Source organism: Ceratotherium simum, chromosome 33 (genome assembly GCF_057802395.1).
Source record: "Ceratotherium simum simum isolate JZ-2026a chromosome 33, ASM5780239v1, whole genome shotgun sequence".
Classification (NCBI taxonomy): domain Eukaryota; kingdom Metazoa; phylum Chordata; class Mammalia; order Perissodactyla; family Rhinocerotidae; genus Ceratotherium; species Ceratotherium simum.
In genome coordinates, this window is record NC_141932.1 from 695,062 (window position 1) to 719,388 (window position 24,327).

General features: G+C 45.7%; 1 non-coding gene and 1 pseudogene across 1 annotated transcript; both read left to right on the top strand.

Annotated features, from left to right (window-relative positions):
* Positions 1-3,468: 3,468 nt before the first annotated feature.
* On the top strand, positions 3,469-16,664 carry LOC101395016 (uncharacterized). Its single transcript, XR_015549563.1, has 3 exons — positions 3,469-3,617; positions 4,424-4,462; positions 14,503-16,664. It is a non-coding gene; the product is annotated as an uncharacterized LOC101395016 (transcript).
* Positions 8,651-11,282, top strand: LOC147912678 (zinc finger protein 587B-like; annotated as a pseudogene).
* Positions 16,665-24,327: the final 7,663 nt, after the last annotated feature.

Genomic DNA, 24,327 nt, shown 5'->3' on the forward strand with positions numbered 1-24,327 from the left:
ATATATTTTTATTGATGTTTTAATAGTTTATAACATTGTGAAATTTTTGGTTGTACATTTTTGTTTGTCCATCACCATATACATGTCTCCCTTCATGCCTTGTGCCCACCCCCTACTCCCATTGCCCCTGGTAACCACAATATACTTTTCTCTGTCCATGTGTTGGTTTATATTCCACATATGAGTGAGATCATACAGTGTTTGCCTTTCTCTGTCTGACTTATTTCACTTAACATAATACCCTCCAGGTCCATCAATGTTGTTGCAAATGGGACGATTTTGTCTTTTTTTATGGCTGAGTAGTATTCCATTGTATATTTATACCACATCTTCTTCATCCAATCATCAGTCGAGGGACACTTGGGTTGTTTCTACTGCTTTGCTATAGTGAATAATGCTGCAATGAACATAGGGGTGCATAAGCCTCTTTGGATTGTTAGTTTCAGGTTCGTTGGATGGAGTCCCAGTAGTGGGATAGCTGAATCATAGGGTATTTCTATTTTTAATTTTTTGAGGAATCTCCATACCGTTTTCCATAGAGGCTGCACCAGTTTGCATTCCCACCAGCTGTGTATGAGGGTTCCTGTTTCTCCACATCCTCTCCAACATTTGTTGTTTTTTGTCTTGGTGATTATAGCCATTCTAACGGGCGTGAGGTGATATCTTAGTGTTGTTTTGATTTGCATTTCCCTGTTGATTAGTGATGTTGAACATCTTTTCATGTGCCTATTGGCCATCTGTATATCTTCTTTGAAATTCCACTTGTTTTTTGATATTATATAAGAAAGTGACTGATTTTTATATATTAACTTTATGCCCTGCAACCTTAATATAATCACTTACTAGTTCCAGGAGTTTCTTTGTGGATTTAAAATTTTTTTTCTACATAGATGACTATGTCATTTTCAAACAAAGACAGTTTAATTTCTTCCTTTCCAGTCTATATATCATTTATTTCCTTTTCTTGTCTTATTCCATTAGCTAGGACTTCCAGTACAATATTGAAAAGGAGTGGTGAGAGGGGCCATATTTGTACCTGATCATAGTGGGAAAACTTTTGAGTTTCTCACCATTAAGTATGATATTAGCTGTAAGTTTTCATAGATAATTCTTTATCAAGTTGAGGAAGTTCCCATCTATTCCTAGTTACTGAGCATTTTTATCTGAATGGGTGTTGGATTTTGTCAGATGCTTTTTCTGCATCAATTGATATGATCATGTGATTTTTCTTCTTTAGCTTATGTCTTGACATGAGTACAGCCATGTTGGGCCTTTGGTTCCATTGACCTATAGCCACCAGCACACAAAGAAATATAAAAAGCTGCTTTCTGTGTGGTGGGAACTGGCCCTTCTCCCATGGAGAGAGTTGCCAGTTGTACTGTTTCAAGGCTCTTCAGGCGTCATAGCATGGGACGGACTGGCCATCTGTGCCAGGCTGGGACGATAGCAAGGGGGATTGGTGCACGTACACCACTAATAACCATTTGTGCATGGGAACACTAAATGCTTGCTCCGCACAACTCTGTAACTGCTTATATAAACTGCTGGAAACTGAGGCCTGATGAGAGTTCCACCTGTGGAAGGGACGCCTTGCCCAGGACAAGTGATTCCCGCCCAGCCCTGTCAATTGAAGGGACTCTCTCGGCAGTGGGGCATGGATGCTGTGAGTAACTGATCTGATGTGTTCTCTTTTCGGTCAACCTGGTGTTTCTCTTTCCGGTTGATTTGTGTCATTTCCCTTCAGTCCATGTGGATGTTTTCCCTTTCCAGTCGATCTGATGTTTTTCCCTCTCGTTATATGACCTATTTGAATCTGTTGCTATCTCAGCCGATGTGGATGTTTTCCCTTTCCAGTCGAGCTGATGTTTTTCCCTCTTAATATTTGACCTATTCGGATCTGTTTGTGGACTATCGCCTTTACTCTCCTCTATACAATAAAATATACCTTTAGTCCATTTGTTTGGAGTGGAAAGTTTCTTTTACATCTCCGATCGAATCCCCCGAACCTCATAACAGCTTATTGATGTGATGGATGACATTAATTGATTTTCGAATGTTGAACCAGCCTTTGATACTTGGCTCAGAGGGGAGGTGACAGGAAATCCTGCATCTGCACTTTTTTTCAGAGGGGGCCTACTGAGGCGGGGGATGATCCGAAGCCTCAGGCCAGCTTCCAGACCCCCAACCCAGAGGCAGAAACCCTTGCTTTCACATCAGAGGTCAGGTGCAGAGAGGCACCCTCAGCCACTGAATCCCAGCTTCCCCTCACCACTAACCTCAGAGGAATTGAATGTATGTCAGTATATGGAATAAGAAATACTCAATATAGAAGAGTATTGCTCAATGAATTGTACACAATGATTAACTATACAGACAGGAGAGGTGTTTTCTGTTGGAACCACAGAGATCCATTCCTGTACCTCTGCTTCAGGGTAGCCAAACATCCGTCCACTATAGTCTTGTCATGGCACTATCTGGAGTATTTTTTCTCTTGTTCCTGACCAAACATACACAAAAATAAGTGACAAAAATGATTCTAAAGCTTCAGAGTGCATGCAATTGAGCTAAAATACAATAATGTTTATTCGTGTTAAAAAACAAAATGCAACTGAATAAAATTTAAAGATCTTATTGGTTTTATTCAGCTATTCATGAACTAGGCAGCATCCGATCTAGCAAAAAGGAAGGAGCTCCAGAGGAGCTGCACAAAATCAAAGACTTTTATATGCAGAAGCCAGCAGGAATAGGCAAGTCATAGTAGGCATCTGCTGATTGGTTGAGGCAGGGTTACTTTCCTTATACGGAGCAAAGGGACGTCTTGGAGCCGGGTCACGTAATTTGTGCCAAACTGGCAAGTGCTGATTGGTTGACCGAAGCCTTCCTTTTCTGGGACAGCCAAGCATAGAAACTTAGTTAAGTTTCGGTTTGCTGACATGGGGCTAAGTATGAGTGACTCCATCTTGGGCGCAATAAGGTTACTTTAACATTAGATTTAGCTTCCAGTGGACGCATTTTGTGCCTGAATGACTATGGAATGATATATGCATTTGGATTTCTGACCTTATAGAGCATCTAGAAATGGCCTCTGGGAACACGCTGAGTTTCACAGAGTCTGAAATAATGTCTCAAAACACTTGGTTGATCAGTTGCAGACAGTACTCCCAGAAATCTGAGTAGAGTCCCTTTAGGAAGGAGCGAAGCCTCTGTTCTGCCCTTGGACCACAAGCCGCCCTTTCCAAGTGCCTTGTAGTTTTGCGTTTTCTCCAAGACATCACGTATGGACCGACCTTTTCCAGGGACTGTGGATGTGGAGAAACTACGTTACCCAGAATGCTCAGCGCGGAACGGCAGCATTGGTAACCAATGAAGTCTCAGAAAATAGGCGGTCCGAGTGAGGCGCTGACTGTAGGGGCGGGACCTCCGGCCTCCTCCTCTTGCCTGTCGCTTTGGCAGCTGTGTGGTGGGTTTACCTCCGACACGGCGACGCCGTCCGGGGGGCCCGCGCCAGGGCCGGGACAGGGACCGCCGTGCCCGGGTCCCCTCCTCTCCCGCCGCTCCCGGCCCCGGTCCGTCCCCGGAGTCCGATGGCGGCGGCGGCGCGGAGGGAGCCGGCTCAGGTCAGTGCTCGTGCTCCGCGCCCTCCCCGCCCTCAGCCCAGCCCAGCCCTAGAGCCCCGAGTGCGGGCGCCGCTCACGGGCCTGCAGCCCAGGCCCCGGTGTCCGGGACGGGGAGGCGCTCGTGGGGCCTGTTTCTGAGAGCCGGGGTGACGGGTGTGGGAGAGGGTCCCAGGGGAGGGCCCGCGGGGGAGAGGCGTGGAGGGCGACTGAGCCGGGAGGAGTCGGGGACCCGGGGTCCGTGTTCTGTCTGCAGTGAACAGAGTGTGAGGCGGAGTTAAACCTGGAATAGCAGGCTGAGGGTTGTACCATATTGTGAGGACCCTCGAAGCTACGGACAGTTTTGAACAAAAAGAGACACAATCTCCGTTAGAGGGTTTTTGTTTTTGTTTTTTCGTGAGGAAGATTGGCTCTGAGCTAACACATATGCCAGTCTTCCTCTATTTTGTATGTGGGTTGCCGCCGCAACGTGGCTTGACCATTGGTGTGTAGGTCCGCGCCCAGGATCCGAACCCAGGAACCCCGCTGCGCCAGGAGGTCATCCCCACCGTTAGGGTTTTAACACTTTCCCAAAGCTTGTTCAAAGGAAGAGAGTGGAGGGAGATGATGAGGACGTAGAGCCTGGGAGGTGGAATCTTTGTTCAGGGTCACACAGCTGTTAAGAGGTGTGGCACAGAACACTGAGGCCCGGAGGTTAGACAGCCAGCCTGAGGTCACCTGGCCTAGGACCAAGGAAGAGTATAGGGAGGCCTGAGCCCATCAAACCCCTCCAGAGCCCCATTCCTCTAAAGGCCTGCTCCTTCTCACAGGTTCCCATGACTGCAGAAGTGCTTATGGAACCCACACAGGTAAGTGGAGAGTGTCCCACTGCTACACGGATCCCAACCCCTACTTTGGATTGTGGTTTCTTGGGAGTTTTAATGCTATTTCTCTAGTCCTTGAGTCTGAGGACCCTGGAGAAACCCCAAGCCCTGGGTCCTAAGTTCGTCCCAGCCTTCATATAGAAGTGTTCCCATTACTGGCAACCGGTGTAAACAGGTGTGGAAGGTTAACCCAGGAGCTGGTACTAGGATGTGCATATACTTAGAGGTAAAACTGATCAGAGGAAGGAAGTGATATTATCAAGATTTTAACAGGCTCCATCTGGGTGGAGAGTGGAGAACAGATGGTGGGCTTAAGGGAGGAGGAAGGAAGATGAGGGTGAGGCTACTACCATAGTCTAGGTGAGAGTTAATGGACAAGAGTTGTGGCTTAGGAGATGTGGTTGGAATCTGGCTGCATGTTTTAAAGAAGGGCAACTAGATTCTCTAATGTGGACAGTGAGGGAGTCAAACAGGAATTAGGGATGACCCCAGGGTTTTTGGTCTTAGAAGCTATGGGGATGGAAGCTGCATCAACTGAGATGAGTAAGTTGGCAGTTGGTGTAATATTTATTGGGGATATCAGGAGCTTTGTTTTGACCATGTTAGGATGTTTCAGAGACCACTGAATAGAGGCCTCACATGGGCAGCTGGACACCCAGGTTGAGAAATCTTGGGAGGTATTCAGGATGGAGACATCCAAAATATAGTAGCTGCTGTGCAGACCAAGATGAGTGAGCTGTGGGTCACATTTAGGAGAGACCGTCTTCAGGTTACAGTGGCAAAGCTATTAGGTGGGTGAGGAAGGGGAGGGTGGGGGCCCAAGGACTGTGTCTTTTGCTTGGGTACCTGGGTGATGGAATTGGGCTTCATAACCACAGGTGAGGGAGGTAAGTGGTCATGAAAGTAGAGTATATCAGACAGGATAGTCTGGAAAGTGGCCAAAGCTTACAAGGGAAGCGTAGAAATGAGGTGGATACAAAAGCTTAGGAGTAATTAAGGCAAGATACACTTAGGCTGAAACTGGTGCTTATTCACCACTTTATGGACTCACTAAGATTTTGTGAGGACTTGGACAGATCCTGAGGTTTTTCATTCAACCAGATGGATACGGTCAGGGGCAAATTTGGTCAGTCAGCTGCGAGTATCACTAGACCTGGTGTGGGTGATCAGTGGGGCTGGGCTTTGAATGAGGGTTGGATGGACAGAGTAAAGTTGTCATTGCTGAGGGCACAGCAAGTGCAGCAAAAGTAGTATAGGTCCGTGGGTGTCTGAGATCGACACGTGGTCCTGTGTGGCTAAGTCTGAGGCAAGGAATGTAGTGAGACCATCATAGAATGATTTGGGGCTGCCATTGCTAATGGGAACCATGAGAAGTCTGGGTTAATACTGGATCTTGTTTGAATTTGACAAGCATACTCTGGATGCTATCTGCCAAGTTGTGTTGTAAATCCTAAAATTAAGGCCAATAGATGTGCTGCCTTGACATCTGGTGAAACCAGGATGCCTCAAATGGCCCTAGTGCAAGTTTCCCTCCACACTCTGCTCTCCTAGATAATGCCTTCTAGCCTCACAACCCTTTTTACCAAGGGGAGCAGGCGCAGTTCCTGCTTATCCCTTTGTGGTGGGTTTCAGTTTCCTACCAACCTACAGAGTTATTTCAACAAGCCAATCACATCCTCCTGCAGGAATTGTGGCATCCCACCCTCTTGATCTTACAAAGATTGCATCCCACAGCCCCTGGTTGTTCACTCTTTTCCAGAGTGCAACCTTCATGTGGCCTTGTGTGTTGTGTGGTGTCCTCCTCTCCCAGGCTGTGAGTGTATGTGATTATTTAAACAGCTGTTGATTGCATCTGTCCAGTGTCAGGTGTTGTGTGTCCACACACCTAGCAGGGAATCACACCCTCACCAGTGGGGTTTTGAGGAGATGATTGAAATACAAGTAACTGCCATTGCTAGGGGGGTGGGCAAGGAGATGCCTATGGTGTGGGCAGTGATTGTGGTGCCCATGGGCGTGTGGCTGTGGGATCTGCGGATGTAAGGGATGTGCATTCTGAAGAGTGATGTGTAGTCAGACGGGAGCATGTCTGATGGTCCCAGGGCACTGCTTTGAGAATTACATGACAATGGCCATACCAGGGGAATTGCCTGTGGGTGGGTGGGTGGGGGGTAGATCTTTCTGTGCCAGGCCCACAGCTTAGATATCTATTTGTCCACCTGCCTCTTGCTGCTGATGGCTTTACCCAGTAGTCAGTGGGCCCATGAGAAGACAACAGCACCAATGATACCAGGGCCTGGTTTCTTCTCTGAGTTGGGGAGCTTGGGAGGAGGATGGACATACAGTAGCTATGGGGAAGGGGTGGATTATGGCTCCTCAGGAGTGGGGCTGTTTGTGGTTTCATCTGTCACCATCATAGCAGGGCAGTGTGACCTTTGAAGACATACCTGTGAACTTTACCTGGGAGGAATGGGATCTCCTTGATGAGGCTCAGAGATGCCCGTACCAGGAGGTGATGCTGGAGAACTTAGCACTTATAACCTCCCTGGGTAAGGCCCTCATACCCACCCCTGTGCCCCGAGATACTCTCTGCCCTTCCTCGTTCTCCAGGGGCAGGTCTATCCTTATGTAGGACCATGGGCACTGCTTCCTTCCTCAATTTCCTTGATAGGTGCTGGGGTTGATAGGACTGAGATGTATGCACTACCTTCTCCTCATCTCCAGCAGGCCCAACACCTGCTTCCCTGCAGTCTCACGGGGAAGATGTCAGAGGCAGAGGTTTTGCAGTCACCCCCATGAATCCCACCTTGCTTTGCCCTCACCAAAGCCAGGTGACTTTGTCCAGATCCAAGGCACCTGTGCCCCAGGTTCTACTTCTTTCCCCTACCTGACATTTCCTCGTGCCTGCCTGTGCCAGGAATTGCCGTCACTGAAATTCTCAGTGCTCATGTGGACCATGGTCTGTTCTTGCAAGACTCTTCTCTGAAATTCTCTGTGTAATATTTAGTTTCTTTCCTCTGGGCTATAATGTGCTGAGTTGTTCTGAGCCAGTGCTGGCTGCTCATCTGTCTTGTCTTTCTCTCAGTACTTGTATCATCCAGGTCCCATGTACTTGATCATCTTGGGGATGGGGTGGAGATCCCTCAGTGGTCCGCTAGCTGGATATATGAATCCAGACTCAGCAAGATGGGCTCAGAGGGAGCCTGGGCCCTGGGTACCTTGAGGGAAGGCATTGCTTCAGGGCTGTATTGAAATGATCCCAGAAACCTGTTCTGTTTGGCTAGTATTTTGGTGCCAATGCCTGTGACTATACACTATTTCTGCATTTTTTCCCCCATTCTTGACACTTGCCAACCTGTCAGTTCTATACATTGTCACTTCTGTGCTTACATCCAGCCCGTGGCTAATCCTCATATCTCTGGACTCCCCGTCTCACCCATTTTTCTCACTGCTCCATCTGCAGTGGTCTCTAGCACTGGCTTACATGATTTGTATTTTGAAGTGTGTATCCATTCTTAAACAGTCCCTGACTAACAACTGCTCTGTTGCAGTCCTGTTTTCTTGGGCCTGGACACAACCTTCTGCATAGCACTCGTGTCACCAGCAAACAAGGTCCTGCTGACACTTGTTTGCTCAGGAGCAAGTTGTCCACCCTACCTCTCCTTGTGACACACCACATGGTTGTGTCCTTCAACTCTTGAGACCTCTCCATCCTGTGACTTTATAGCCCAGTGCTGCTGAACAGCCCTGTTTTCAACTTGAAGCCAGCTCCCTGTTCTTGTAAATAATCACCTAGACTGGTTCCTGGGCTTGTGAGACACACTCTTGTGTATGGGCTGTCCTCTCCCACCAAAGTCAACATGTACCTGACCAACCTTTCTCACTTTCAGCAACCTACGAAGTGGAGAATTAGGAGGCTCCTTTTGAGCAGACTATTTCCTTTTTTTTTTTTGTGAGGAGATCAGCCCTGTGCTAACATCTGCCAATCCTCCTCCTTTTTTTTTTTTTTTTTTTTTTTTGCTGAGGAAGACTGGCCCTGGGCTAACATCCGTGCCCATCTTCCTCCACTTTATATGGGACGCCACCACAGCATGGCTTGCCAAGCAGTGTGTCGGTGTGCGCTCAGGATCTGAACCGGCGAACCCCGGGCCGCTGCAGCGGAGTGCACGCACTTAACCACTTGTGCCACCGGGCTGGCCCCTGAGCAGAGTATTTCTATACAGAGTGTCACAGGTCAGGAATCCCAAGGCTGATCTGTCTCTCAAGAAGGCACACCCCTGTGAAATGTGTGGCCTGATATTGAGAGACATTTTGCTTGTGGCTGAGCACCAGGAAACACACTGCAAGCAGAAACTGTATGGGTATGGGGCATGTGGGAAAAAATTATATGTCTGTGCAAACCTTCATCAGAAACAGCACATTGGAGAGAAACTCTTCAGAAGCCAAGTGGACAGAGCCTTGTTTGTTAAGAACTGCAAATTCAATGTGTCAGGAAAGCCATTCATCTTCAGGGAGATTAGGAAGGACATTTTGGTCAGCTCTGGATTTCTCCAACAACAGGCCATTCACACCAGGGAGAAGTCAAATAGCAGAACCATGTGTGTGGCAGCCTTTCAGAGAGGAAAAACTCATTATAAGTGGGGAGAATGCACGAATGTCTTTAGCCACAAACACTTGTTCAGCACCAGAGAGTGCTCACTAGGGAAAGATGTTTTATGTGCAATGAATGTGGGAAATCATTTAGCAAAAGCTGCAGCCTCAATACATCAGAAAGTTCACACTGGAGAAAGACCTTATGAGTCTGGGAAATGTGAGAAGTTATTCAACAAGTCCCACTCCATTGAACACCTAAGACGCAACACTGGAGAAAGGCCTTATGATTGTGGGGAATGTGGGGAATCATTTAGGAACAAGTACCACTTCACTGAACATGGAAGAATTCACACCAAAGAAAAAGCTTTTAAATGTGGGGAGTGTGGGAAATTATTTAGCCGGAAGTTTCACTTCAATGAACACTGGAGAGTTCATACTGGAGAAAGGCCATATGAGTGTGGAGAATGTTGGGAATCATTTAGGACCAAGTCTCACCTCGTTGTACACCAGAGAGTTCACACTGGAGAAAGGCCAGTGTGAATGTAGTGAATGCAGTGAATGTGGGAAATCATTTAGACGAAGCTCTGCACTTTTTGAACATCGGAGAATTCACACTGGAGAAAGGCCTTATGAATGTAGTGAATGTGGGAAATCATTTCGCCAGAGCTCTGCACTCCAATGTCCCTGGAGAGTTCGTAATGGAGAAAGACCTTATAAGTGAAGCAAATGCTGTAAATTCTTTAGCTAAAGCTCTCGGTTCCTTCAACATCAATTGTTCACACTGCAACAAGGCATTATGAGTACAGCAAGTGTGGGAAATCCTTTGCTCTAAATCCAGACTTTTTGAACACTAAGAGTTCACACTGGAGAAAGGCCTTATGAGCGTGGTGAATGTTGGATATCTGTTACCTACAACTCTAGTCTACTAAAACACCATAATATTCACACTGGATAATGGCCTTATGAGTGTGGGGAATATGGGAAGTCTTTTAGCCAAAACTCTAGTCTCATTACACACTGAAGAGTTCACTGTGGGGAAAGGCCTAATGAGTGCAGTGTATGTGAACAAACCTTCAGCCTTTTCTCATTGGAAACACAAAGTTCACGTGAGAAAAACACCTTAGATGTGCAGGGGATGTGTTATTTCTTCTTCAGTATAACAACACTAAGGGAGGTCCCTTGTGAGGGTGCCATCTGCCTGAATTGAACCTCATACATCTGAAAATCCACATAAACTCCAGGTATGTTGGATATGCATAACACTTTTTAAATGCCCAGGGCTATTGTCAGGTGTATGTCACTGCCATTCTATAACAAAGGGCTTTTCACCTTGCCACTTGGCTGATGCTAGCTGTGTGCATCACTCACCCACCCCAGTGCGTCCAGGGAAGTAAACCTTGGTGTTTTTCCATTTGCGGGAAGGATTTGTGAGAAGCCTGAGCACTCATTCCTTTATCTCTGATGCGTTAGGCCACAGACCTGGCCCATTTTTGGCTCAGAGGACTCTGCTGGTGACTTGAAAAGATGGACTACCTTTTCTAGGAATACCATTGGTCTCACATGACTATTGTGCTGGAATTTTCCATCCTCCAGTCGTGAACCTGAGAACAGCCTGCTTCCTATTGCTCTGGTTTGTGTGACAATGAAGAATGGTCTTGTTTAAGCTCATTTAATTGGGAATTCTATTAACTGTATGTGGTGACTTGGAAAAAAGTGGGTGCTAACATGAAGGGGTGAACAGTTTTTGTTGGGATCTCAAACTTTGAGTGCCTCAGAGGGGACAGTACGATGGCTCAGAGAATATAGCTCTGTCTCCAGTTTTGTCTTAGTTTCCATTGCTGCTCAAGGCCTAATTTGTAGCCTGAATGCCATGATGTTTTGTGGGTTCAGAGGTCAACCTGTAGAGGTTGTTGTTGTGACAACCTCTAGCGCTTTTAGAGCAACATGAAATTTTACTCCTGTTCACAGGGGTTGCATTGTGCTCAGCACTGCTGGGGGAGGTCTGTTCCCAGGTTCTGAAGTGTAGCCATGTGCCCTGGTATCCTGAATTCTTTAGGGTAGTGTCACTGGTTGTAAGATGATAGGGGGAATCATACTTGTTACAGACACACTGGATTTATTGAAAGTGGAGAAAAGAGACTGCAACAAACTGGAATGCACCTCTTTTAAAAGGTTGTCCAGGGGCCGGCCCAGTGGTGCAAGTGGATAAGTGCACGCATTCCGCTGCGGCGGCCCGGGGTTCGCTGGTTCGGATCCTGGGCGTGCAGCGACGCACGCTTGTCAAGCCATGCTGTGGCAGCGTCCCATATAAAGTGGAGGAAGATGGGCATGGATGTTAGCCCAGGGCCAGTCTTCCTCAGCAAAAAGAGGAGGATTGGCAGATGTTAGCTCGGGGCCGATGTTCCTCAAAAAAAAAAAAACGTCGTCCTCAATGATCTCATCAGCACGGCTGTGAAGGATGAGCACGTATAGAAATTCTTAGGACTTCCACAACTGTGTTTGTGTAGCTGAGTGCCTTGTCAGAGAAAATAATCTAAAGCTTTTGTGGATTTCTGTAGCCTCTTTGGGCTGTTCACTTAAGGCCATTGCTGCACAGGCAGGTAAAGAGCATGAGGAGGAGGGAGATCCCATAGTCCAGCTCTGTGGCCTTTGTGACCAGCCTGTATTCCTGTTGAATCAGGTGGAAATGGCCTTCATCTCTTTACCAGTATTTGATACCACTGAGGCAAGGCGTCTCTCCCAGGGCATGCGGAGACAGGTGGTGGAGTCAATATAGTGTTGCCAAACTTGATTTTCTAAAAACAGAAGGAATTCCAGAGTTTTATTTTGAACCATATTTTAGAGCTTTAAGAAGGTGTAAACGATGTGCAATAAATTGACATATTTGTATAACTTGGTAAGTTTTGACATTCATATAAACTCATGACACCTTTATCACAGTCATAATAATGAACCTATTCATCACCCCGTATTTGCCTCATGCCCTTTATCATCTCTCTCCTTCTGCCCTCCAGTCAGCCAATGATGCAGTTTCCTTTAGAGTCCATTTTCCATTTTCTAGAATTTTATATGATTGAAGTCATAAGGTGTTTACTCTTTTTCCCCGAGTACCCTCATGCAGCATATTTATTTTGAGATTTATTAATGATGCTCATATGAGTAGTTCTTGCTTTTTTTTTTTTTTTGTGAGGAAGATCGGCCCTGAGCTAACATCTGCCAATCCTCCTCTTTTTGCTGAGGAAGACTAGCCCTGGGCTAACATCCGTGCCCATCTTCCTCTGCTTTATATGGGATGCCGCCACAGCATGGCTTGCCAAGTGGTGCGTCAGTGCGCGCCCGGGAAACGAACCGGCGAATCCTGGGCCGCCACAGCGGAGCGCACGCACTTAACCACTTGCGCCACCGGGCTGGCCCCTAGTTCTTGCTTTTTATATTTCTGAAAAGTATGATGTTCTGTAGATATACCTCTGTTTATTCATTTATCTGCTTATGGATATTTGAGTTGTTTCCAGTTTGGCTATTGCAAATAAAACTGCTACATAGATTTTAAGCAATTCTTCGTATACATATGTTTCATTTATCTTGTGTTAATATCTTGGGTTCCAATGCCTGAATCACAGGGTAGATGAATACATAACTTTTTAAGAAACATCAAACTGTGATCTAAAATAGTTGTCCCTTTTGTTTTCCTACCAGCAGTGAATGAGACTTTCAGTTCTCCCATAGCCTTGCCAATAGTGGGTATGATTAGTCTTTTAAAATTTCGACCCTTTTAGCCTGCCCCGTGGCTTAGCGGTTAAGTGCACGCACTCCACTACTGGCGGCCCGGGTTCAGATCCTGGGCATGCACCGACACACCGCTTGTCTGGCCATGCTGAGGCCGCATCCCACATACAGCAACTAGAAGGATGTGCAACTATGACATACAACTATCTACTGGAAAAAAAAGGAGGAAGATTGGCAAGAGATATTAGCTCAGAGCTGGTCTTCCTCACCAAAAAGAGGAGGATTAGCATGGATGTTAGCTCAGGGTTGATCTTCCTCACACACACACACACACACACACAATTTTGACCCTTTTATTTATTTATTTTTTATTTATTTATTTATTTTTTTTAAAGATTTTATTTATTTATTTTTCCCCCAAAGCCCCAGTACATAGTTGTCTGTCATAGCTGCACATCCTTCTAGTTGCTGTATGTGGGACGCGGCCTCAGCATGGCTGGAGGAGTGGTGCCTCGGTGCGCACCCGGGATCTGAACCCGGGCCGCCGGCAGCGGAGCGCACGCACTTAACCGCCAAGCCACGGGGCCGGCCATGACCCTTTTAAATAAATGTGTAAAAATATCTCACTGTGGTTTTAGTTGCATTTCTCTGATGTTTCACGATGGTGAGCATTCCTTCGTTTGTTTATCTGCCACTTGTATGTCTTCTTTAGTAAAATGTCTATTCATATCTTTTGCTTGTTCTTTAAAGTGAATTTTGGGGGGCCGGCCCGGTGGCGTAGCAGCTGGGTTTGCACATTCCACTTCGGTGGCCCGGGGTTCGCTGGTTCAGATCCTGGACGCGGACCTGCTCACCGCTCATCAAGCCATGCTGAGACGGTGTCCCACATAGAAGAGCTACAACTCTACAGCTAGGATACACAGCTATGTACTGGGGCTTTGGAGAGAAAAAAGAAAAAGAGAAAGATTGGCAACAGATGTTAGCACAGGGCCAATCTTCCTCAAAAAAAAAAAAAAAAAGAAACACCCAACCAAACAAACAAAAACAACATAAAATGAATTTTGGCTGTTTCCCTTTTCATTAACAAATAAGATAGTGAAACAACAAACACTTATGTTAAAATTTCATTCTTCAGTGATATGACATCTTTGCCGTAAGGAATTACTGTTTTTGAATACCAGAAGAATATTTTCTAAATATTTTTTTTGCTGTACACAATGCAGTGACTACATACTTTTTAGTTTAATCTGCATTATTAATATATTATCCATCACTTTCTTAAGTCTAGATATTCAACAAAACAATAAATCAAGCCATGATTTGTAGTGTTTTCCATTTTCCCTGGTGTAAACACTTCCACCATGGCCAACTTAAAACTGTCGATGTGATTTCACTGAAAACAGAGTTGGTAAGAGTTGCCAAGTAGCACACTATTCTATTCTATTTCTGCCATACTGATGGAGTAGCTGCAATTAACCTCAAGAACATAGAAAATAATCAAATGTAGTATAATGATTAGAAAGTGAGAAGTTTTTATATTTGATTTTCAAAAAGTTTAATGGAGGTCTAATTGACTTAAACTGCATATGCTTAAAAGGTACATTTTGATGTTTGATGCATACTGACACCAAAAGTTTCTTCCTGCTTTTTAAAATTTATCCTCAACATACAAAATTACTGATACAATGACATATTCTATCTTTTGTTAGGGCTGTTTTCAAATATATACGGCAAAGGAAAAGACGGTTACAAAGCCAGATGAACCCATCCCAATCTTCCATCGTTATTTGTCGTTTCAGGGCTGTTCTTGTTGCATCTCTCCCCATGTACACTACTTGATTACTTCAGTTATAATTCCGGACATCGTATCACTTAACGCATAATAAATGTAAGGTCTCCTTCGTAACGCAGTAATCATCACAAAAATATAAATATTTTATCAATTGTCTTGAAAATGTGTTTGTTTTTTAACTCAGATTAGTCTCAATCAGAATCCAAAATATATCCTTACAGCTTTCAGTAGCTGTGTCTCGTAAGTCTCTTAACGTGTAGGGTCTACTTACCTTTTCAATTCTTATTTATTTGTTGAAGTTGCTGAGTCATATGTTCTAATAGAAATTCGCACATTCTAGGTGCGGCTTATTGAATCTATGAAACTGATCACCCTTCCCCTATAATCCTGTGCACTAGATGTGGAAGAGATGGGTGAGGAGATTTGGGCCCTGTAGACCAGGGGTGTGATGCTGACTGTTGCTGAAAGAAAAACAAAATTTTCTCCCAACCTAGAAATCCTCTCCACGAAGGTAGAAGAGACAGACAACCAATTTTATTATTGAATAAGCATGAAGCCAGGGTGAGATGCACATCACAGGTAATCCACTACGAAATTGCAGAAATAGGAAAAAACCTCACTTGCCTATATAGACAAGCAGATAGAACCCATTACACATGTGCATTCAAGATAAACAATGACCCTAGTCCTCAATTAAGAGGACTTGACAGCTCCTGTTGTCACACTGAGTTCGTCCTAACTTACAAGGCTTTATCCAGAGGAAAGGCAAACTTCTCATCTTTATAACAGGAGGTAGTTTTGAAAGTTGAAGCAGGTGTCCACCAAGATGAGGCTCCCACCCTTCCAGGGCAGGGACTGGGGAACTGATAAGGGAGCTTCTCCCTGGATGTTTGCAATTTGAAGAGATAGCTCCCAGTTTCTTGAGAAAGACAATTCTGGGTCCTAAAGCTGGAGTGAGAAAAAAAGGCCAGCTGACAGAAGACCTATCTAGTCTTCAAAGGCATACATTTTAAAGATTTTATTTATTTTATTTTTTCCCCCCAAAGCCCCAGTGGATAGTTGTATGTTGTAGCTGCACATCCTTCTAGTTGCTGTATGCGGGACTCGGCCTCAGGATGAACGGAGAAGTGGTGCCTCGATGCGCACCCGGGATCCGAACCCGGGCCACCAGCATCGCAGCGCACGCACTTAACCACCAAGCCACAGGGCCGGCCCTCAAAGGCATACATTTTAAAGAGATGAGAAAGTTCTTACTAGTTTTCTAAGGTAAATGCTTTAAGAAAAGGGAAGGGAAGGAATTCTTCCCATTTGCAACAGGTAGAATTAAATCTCTTATTTTTTAAATTTGTATTTGTTGAATAAAATAATTTGTATGTGACATACCTGGAAACACAAACTGTGTGATTGTGTTTTTTTGCTACCACACTGTGACACAGCCTGGAAACAGAAGACTAGGTGTTGGATGTGACATGCACACATGTCTGCGGACCCTGTGTGACAGGCATGTGATACTGACATGCCTCAGCATGCAGGGGGCACTTCACATACACCCTGGGGACATAGTGTGACAGATGTGAGAAGCTGCCCTCTTATCAGATGTGTCAGGTGCGGGATTTACCAGAGGGGCCAGACCTCATCTAGCCCATGTAGGGAGTGGTTGGTCAAGGGTGGTTCACAGGAGGCAGAGGGAATGTTCCTAGGGATGAGCAGTCACTGGTCTGCATTTTACCTGGAGGGGTGGGAAGGAGGAGCCCTGGGGATATTCTCAGTCCTTAGCATCTCACCAATGTCCACAATACCGACAGTGACTACTGGGTGACAGCTGAGTTCTGAGGTACTGATTGGAGGGGACACCCTGAGGTGATATCAGGAGGAAGACCAACTGCCTCAGGATGATTCAACAGTGGCGGCGAGTGGTGTTGGGGGTGACACGGACGACCCTGTTAGGGATGTCCATTGATGGTGCTGCTGTCCATGAGAAAAGTGAGTTTTCGTGGAAGGCGCTGCCTGCCTGTGGGAGTAGGGAGCACAGGGGCCCAGGTAGAGCTGTCAGGGTGTGGTTATGTGGTGGTTCAGCACTCAGCCGATGGTCTCAGCAGAAAGAACCTGGGGTCTGGCTGGAGTCGGGCTGTTTCCATCAGGGAGAAGATGCAAGGGAACAAAGTGAGCTGACTCAAAGCAGTGTAGACTAAGTCTTTTCCAACTCGGCCGCTTGGCAGCTGTGTGCCCTTGTGAAAGTCACTCACCCTCTCTGAACTGCAGGTCCCTCCTTTGAGAAGTGGAAGTAATAAATAGTCCCTCTGTTGGATAACTTTGGGGCTGTTAAATGAGGTAATCCTCAGGAGAGCTGGTCATGGTTAGCTCTCTATGAAAAGAAGAGTGGAGGCTGTTATGGGCTGAATTCTATCCCCCTCAAATTTGTACATTGAAGTCCTAACCCCCAGTACCTCAGGATGAGACTGTATATGGAGATAAGGTCTTTAAAGTGGTAAAATGAGGTCATTAGGGTGGTTGCTAATCCAATATGACTGGTGTCCCCATAAGTAGAGGAGATTAGGACACAAACACACAGAGGGAAGACCACGTGAAGAACATGGAGAGGACAGACATCTACAAGTGTCAGAAGAAACCACTGCGGACACCTTGATCTCAGACTTCTGGTCTCCAGAATTGGGAGAAAATAAATTTCTGTTGTTTAAGCCACCCAGACTGTGGTACCTACCTTGTTAAGGCAGCCTTAGCAAACTGATAACAGGGACCATCAGCCTCCGGGAAGAGGAGGGTCTGAAGGGAGCCCCAAGGGCGGAGGGAGGAGGCTGAGAAGGACCCTAAAGGGAAGCTGAGGGAACCAGAAGGAGATGAGTTCTTGGGGTGGACCCAGGCCTGGAGGGAAGAGGGATGCAGTGGGCCAGACTCCCTGACACACTGGGCTGTGGGCCTGGGCTTGATTTCTGCATCCCCACCCCTGCCAGGGGCCACAGTAAGAGACACCCCCTCCAGGCCCACGCCACCCTCAATTTCCCCCAATGCAAAGTGGGGCTAATGAGCGGAACAGCCTTGGGCTGTTGGAGGGTGTGCAGGGCTGGGGCCCAGAGTGAGGGCCACCAGGGAGGCAGCTTTTGTTGAGTCCTAATGCCCTCCAAGGTGGTAGCTGCGCGCGTGGGGAGATGGCGGGGGGCTCTAAGGGGCTGTGGGTCTCTGGCCCCTGATGGGGCTCTTCTCAGAGCAGCTCTGATCCCCACTTAGGTCCCCAACCCCACCCCAGGGGGCCCCAGACCCTGCCCAATTCCTACTAGGAGGCCACACCCACATCCTCCAGGGGCTCTGTTTCCCAGGGCCAGGGGGATCCTCATGAAGGTGCGAGGGAGAGAGAAATGGGGCTCCTCATAACCCTTGACCACACGTCTTCCGTGGGGACTGAGCCCTAAGAAGGAGTGTGGCCCCAGAGCCCAGAGACCCCAGTGTGGATGCCTTGGGTTTCAGCCTGCCGGTGGCTGCTGCTGATTAGGTCTGTGTTTGTAGGTGGCACCTTATCAGGTTGGGGACTTGAAACATGAGGTGTACAAGCATCACATTCCCACTTACCGTCACCAGCTCTCACGGGGTCACCAAAGTCTAAATCCTTTCCTCTACCACGAAAAAACCTTGCTTCTTGTTTGTACTCTCGTTACAGTCTGAGTCCTTGCATCCATCTTTCCAAATGGCGCAACTTCACCAAGGATGATTTGGGCCCTCAGTGGCCACTCTGGGGAACATTTGATTTGAACAAAATTCTTCATTTGGGAGGTGTCTTAAGTTTTGACAAACCCAATGGGCAGCATTTTTTATTTTTTTTACTGGCACGCAGAGGCCTCCAAATTAAATTCTGAACTCAAAATTGTTTCACTAAAAGATTCTTTGGCCAAAGCGAATGGGCAAGAGCAAATTAGACTCATTTTTCTAGTAAATCCTCCCGTCGTCTTCTTCCAGTTGCCTTCCTGGCTCCAGCTCTCCTTCTGCCCCTTATCCTTCCGGTCTCTCCTCCCACACCTCCCCTCTCTATCGTCCAGACTCTAGCTTATGTATGCTGGAGTGTTTTGACCTCTAGCCTTTCTTTTTGATTCTTTCTTATTTCCATCTCTCTGCCTACATTATCCATTTGTTCTTGCATGTTATCTTCTTTTTCCATTTTAGCCCTTAGCTTATATATCATAGTTTAAAAAAAATTCCTGGCCTGAAAATTCCTACCTTCCTACCTATATCTGACTCTGGTTCTGATGCTTTTTCAGTCTCTTCAAACTGTGTGTTTTACCTTTTAGTATGGCTTGTGATTTTTTGTTGAAAGGTGGACATGTACTGGGTGACAGGAGCTGCAGTCTTGGTGAGGTGTAGGGGGAGGGGAGATCTCCTGTCATCCTAGGACTAGGTCTCAGTCTTGGTGAGCTTGAGCCCCTGTACTGTCACCTTCACCGGTGCTTCTCAATTGTCCTCTCTCCCATAGGTGGGACAAGATGGCTAGAGCTGGCTGGAGTTGGGTATTTCCTTCCCCCAGGCAGGTTAGGCTCTGATAAGAACTTTTCCCTGAGGGCAGGCCTCATTAAGAAGTACAGAATGCTTTGTCGTACTGTATTCCAAAATAGTTCCTTTTCTCCTCCCCCTTCTGGAAGCATGATGGGATTTTTCTCTGACCTTTATTTTGATGCCATCGAGGACTTCCTGGCATGCATATACCACAATTTACATATCCTTTCAATGGCTGGTGGACAGTGGGTGGGTGGTTTCCTATTTGGAGCTTTTATGAACAAGGCTGCTCTGAACTTTCTAGAAAATGTATCCTGGTGCACAGAGGCACGCATGATTAAGGTAGAGACTTGACAGTACAATTGCTGGGTCATGGGTATGTATTTTTCTAGATAATGCCCAACATTTTCCTAAAATGATTATAGTAATTTTCACTCCCAAAAGCAGTGTCTGCGAGTTTCCATTGCTCTCTATTCCTGTTAACTTTTTTTTTAATTTAATTTTTTTCCCCCAAAGCCCCAGTAGACAGTTGTATGTCATAGCTGCACATCCTTCTAGTTGCTGCACGTGGGACGTGGCCTCAGCATGGCCGGAGAAGCGTTGCGTTGGTGCACGCCTGGGATCCGAACTCGGGCCGCCAGCAGTGGAGCGCGCGCACTTAACCGCTAAGCCACGGGGCCAGCCCTCTTGTTAACTCTTGATAATGTCAGAATTTTAATTACTATCAGTTTTGGGTATGTATAATTTTATCTCATTCTGGTTTAATAGGCATTCCCTTGAAGAAGGATGAATTTGTGTAACATTCTTATGATTTTTGGCCATTTTAAATATTTTTGTTACATAATCCATCAAATATCTGCCCATTTTTCTCTAGGGTTGTTGGTCTTGCAGTGAAGTTCTCAATGGCATAAAAATGAAGATCAGAGGAAAATCCTCTCATGCTTCCAGCACGGGGAGGAGAAAATGAACTATTTTGAAATGCGCCTTCACAAAAAAATAAAAACCCAAAGAAGTGACCCGAGCCAAAAACTTATATACCTTTTAGACAAAGAAATGATAAATTTGTGAAGAATTGAAAAGACAAAGGTTAGGGGAAGTAAACTGTGGGGAAGTGACAAGGAAATATATGGCGAGGGGGAAATTAGAAGATCCATTTCAGCGTGGCCTCCTCTGGTGATAAGGGTGTTCTTGTCTGTCTGCGGCAGGGAGGGCACCTCTCATGGGAAATTTTATGACCTGTTTTTAGGTAGAAAGGGGGAATGAGAGAGCCCCTTCCCTCATCTGCTGTTTCTCAGGTGCCTTCAGCTCAAAATAATCAATATGCCAAAGTGGCATATTTTGGGTGTCTAGGGGAGGAAGAGAATTCCTCTACCCTCTAGGTCCTTCTGGCTGGTCTAAGAATTAAAATGACTTAAGACAGAATAACAGGAGAAAATCAAACAAAGCTTTATAACAAGTATACATGAGAGAAATTCAGGAAAGCTGAGTAACTGGCCAGAATGGCTACCTTAAATACCATCTTCAGCTAAAGACAAAGGAGGCTGTTGGGGGTACTGGTTTGGGACTTCAAGGGGGAGGAAGGCAATTTACATAGAGATAGAAATGCAAATGGACTACTACAGACAATGTGACCTGAGAGACACATTTTACATTACATTACAGTTATTTTATGGTATTAGCTCTTTCCTGGAACAGGCCCTTCTATTTTAAATTCTTTTAGGCAGTTAGGGGGAAGGTCAAAGTTTCTTTTAGAGTCTTTTATTCTTAAAAATAATCAAGTCAGGGCCGGCCCCGTGGCTTAGCGGTTAAGTGCACACGCTCCCCTGCTGTTGGCCCGGGTTTGGATCCCGAAGCACCGATGCACTGCTTCTCCAGCCATGCTGAGGCCGCGTCCCACATACAGCAACTAGAAGGAAGTGCAGCTATGACATACAACTATCTACTGGGGCTTTGGGGGAAAAAATAAATAAAATTATAAAAAAAAAAATCAAGTCAAAGAGACACGTTTTCGGGTGGCCAATTCTGACCCCCCACAGGTGGCATGTCCTGAATTCCTTCATCACACATCCCTCTCCTGCAAGACTCTGCTTAGCTCAGGCATTAAGTAACCCCGACATCTCCCCACCCCTCCCCACAGGCACGCAGCGCCTTCCCCCCAGACTCACCTCCTTCCTGTGAATTGTTCCCATGGATGGCAGCACTGTTGCCCAGGCACCCCCAACAGGGTTGTCATGTCACCCAAACACATAGGCCCTCACTGCCACAAACAGTCATCCCCAACATCCTGTCGGTCTCCCTCCTCATACTGATTATCTCCTCCAATTGGTGCCCCAGTACTCAGCTGTCACCCAGTAATCACTGTCACTGTTATGGTCATTGGTGAGATGCTGACAGACTGAGAATGTCCAGGGTGACCTCATAAGTCCCTGTCCCCAGGGCTCTTCCTCCCCATTCCCTTCAGCTGGTGACCTTAGCCCTGACTGCTCGTCCCCACCCCTCCAGGTAAAATGCAGACCAGTGACTGACAATGACTGCTTATCCCTAAGAACATTCCCTCTGCTTCCTGGCAACCACCCTTGCCAACCACTCCCTAAATGGGCCAGACCAGGTCTGGCCCCTCTGGTAAAGCCCACACCTGTCACACTTGACATGATGACAGCATCCCACACCTGTCAGTGTCCTCAGGGTGTATGTGACACGGCTAGGCTGTGCTGTCATATCACACACCTGTCACACAGGGTGCCCCAGATATACGCAGTGTCACCACCACACACTGGTCACATCTGATACCTGAAATTTTGATTCTGGGCTGTGGAGCTGTGTGCTAGCAAAACACTTACACAAGTTTGTCATGTAAAAACAAATATGAATTAAAAATATGAGGCTAATTCTCTCTGTTGAAAATGGGGGAAAGCTTCCCTCCCTCCTTTCCCTTTCTCATTCACCTTAGAAAACTTGTAAGTGCTTTGCTTTTCTTTAAAATGTATCCCTTTGAAGGCTAGGTCTTCTCTTTTTTTTCTTTTCAGCTTTATGAGGGGGAATGTCTTTCTCAAGAACCTGGGAGCCATCTCTTTAAAATAAAAACATCTTGAGAGCCATCTTTTTGAAATGCAAACATCGAGGGAGAGCGCTCCCCTATCTCTTGGTCCTGGGCAGGACCTCTTCTTTGCTCCCATTTATAAAACAACCTCCCATCATTAAGATATGAGATGTTTGTCTTTCCTCTGGATAAAGCCAATTAGTTACCACAGATAGTCAACCCAGTCACCAGGTCAAATTAGGAAGAACCATGTGGGACAAATTCTGACAGTTACTGTCAAGTTCTCTTACCTGACCATTGTTTTTCTTCAGGGCCAATTCCTTACTTTTAGACTAGACCTACTTTTCATGCTTTTAAGATAAGGAATGAGATGGAAGTTTCAGAAACAAAGAACGCACCTGTCAAAGAATTATTCTGCTGCTTCTTTACCCAAACCATATTTAAAACTATTCAAATCTCACCCATGTAGTTTCAGTCCTGGGCAGCCATGGGAGTGTGCTGCTTGGTTTTCCCCTCACGAGGGAGCCGGCTGTGAGGAGTGTAGCTGGCCAACAGCCCCCAGCTATGCTGCCTTGGGATCCACTGCAGAGTTCCAGAAACCACACTCTGGGCAGGCTGCTCTCAGCCAGTGCCTGAGTGTGGCTCGGGAAACGGAGCTGGGCCACTAGTTATTGTTTTATCTTCAACACACGTATGTCATGGGTTGTATCTGCTTAGCCAAATAAAAGGGAGTTTTTTTCTGCCTTTGCAATTTCTTAGCACATGGCCTGTGATGCACATAGAATTCTGGCTAAATGCTTACTCAATAAGTGTTTTCTGTCACTACTACCTTTGAGTAGAGGATTTCTGGGTTCAGAAATTTTATTTTTATTTCCCAACAGTCACCATCACACACCTGTCTGCCAGGACCAAACCTCCTTACCCATCTCATCCACATCTAGTGCACAGGATTACAGGGGAGGAGTGATGAGTTAAACAGTATCAGAGACTTGTAGAGCAGCAGAATTTGCTACCCCCAAAATGTGTCTCGTTCACTTGATTATTTTTAAGAACAAATGACTCAGGAAGAAAATTTGACCTCCCCCCTAACTGCCTAAAAGAATTTAAGATAGAAGACTGGTTCCAGGAATGAGCTATCATCACCATAGATACCTGTGGTAGAGTATGAACTAGGTGTGGTGAACAAGGAGGAACCTAGCAAGACCCATTTGATCAAAGTCCTCTCCATGTCTCACTGTCTCTGCAAGGCATGGCAAACATCTGTTTATCAAACATTTGCTTCTCCATCTCCATGTGAATTTCCTTCCTCCCTTCTGAAGTCCCAAACGACTACCCCCAATATCCTCCTTCATCTTTAACTGAAGATGGTATTTAAGGTGGTGGCTTTGGCCATTTTGGTCAGTTACTCAGTTTTCCTGTGTTTCTCTCGTGTGTATGTGTTATTAAACTTGTTTGATTTTCTCTTGTTATTCTGTCTCATGTCAATTTAATTCTTAAACCAGCCAGAAGAACCTAGAAGAGTAGAGGAATATTTCTTCCTCCCCTACAGACTCAACAAGTCACATCTAGAATACACCAAATTCTGAGGAACAAATGACTCAACAAATTCAACAAATAATAAGAATAAAAATAGCAACTGGGACCTACAGGTTAAGAGACTTATGAGACACAGCTACTGAAAGCCATAATACATTTTGGATCCTGATTGCAATTAATCTGTCTTAAACAAACACATTTTTGAAACAATTGAGAAAAACTGAGCATTGAAGTTCTGAATAATTCTTTGTTCTTTCATTATCTTATTTGTTAATGAAAAGGGAAATAGTCAAAATTCATTTTAACAAACAGGCAAAAAGTATGAACAGACATTTACCAAAGAAGACATACAGGTGTCAAATAAACAAATGAAAAAATACTCAACATCATGAAACATTGGAGAAATGCAACTAAAACTACAGCGAGATACTGCTAAACATTTATTAAAAGAAGGATCAAAGTTTACAGAGACTAACCATACCCACTACTGGCAAGGATATGGAAGAACTGGAACTCTCATACTGCTGGTAGGAAGACAAAAGGGAACACCCAGTTCAGATCATAGTTTGGAGTTCCTTAAAAAATTTTATATTCACTAACCCTGTAACTCAGGCATTGCACCCCAAAATATTAACACAAGAAAAATGAAACATCCATATGAAAAAC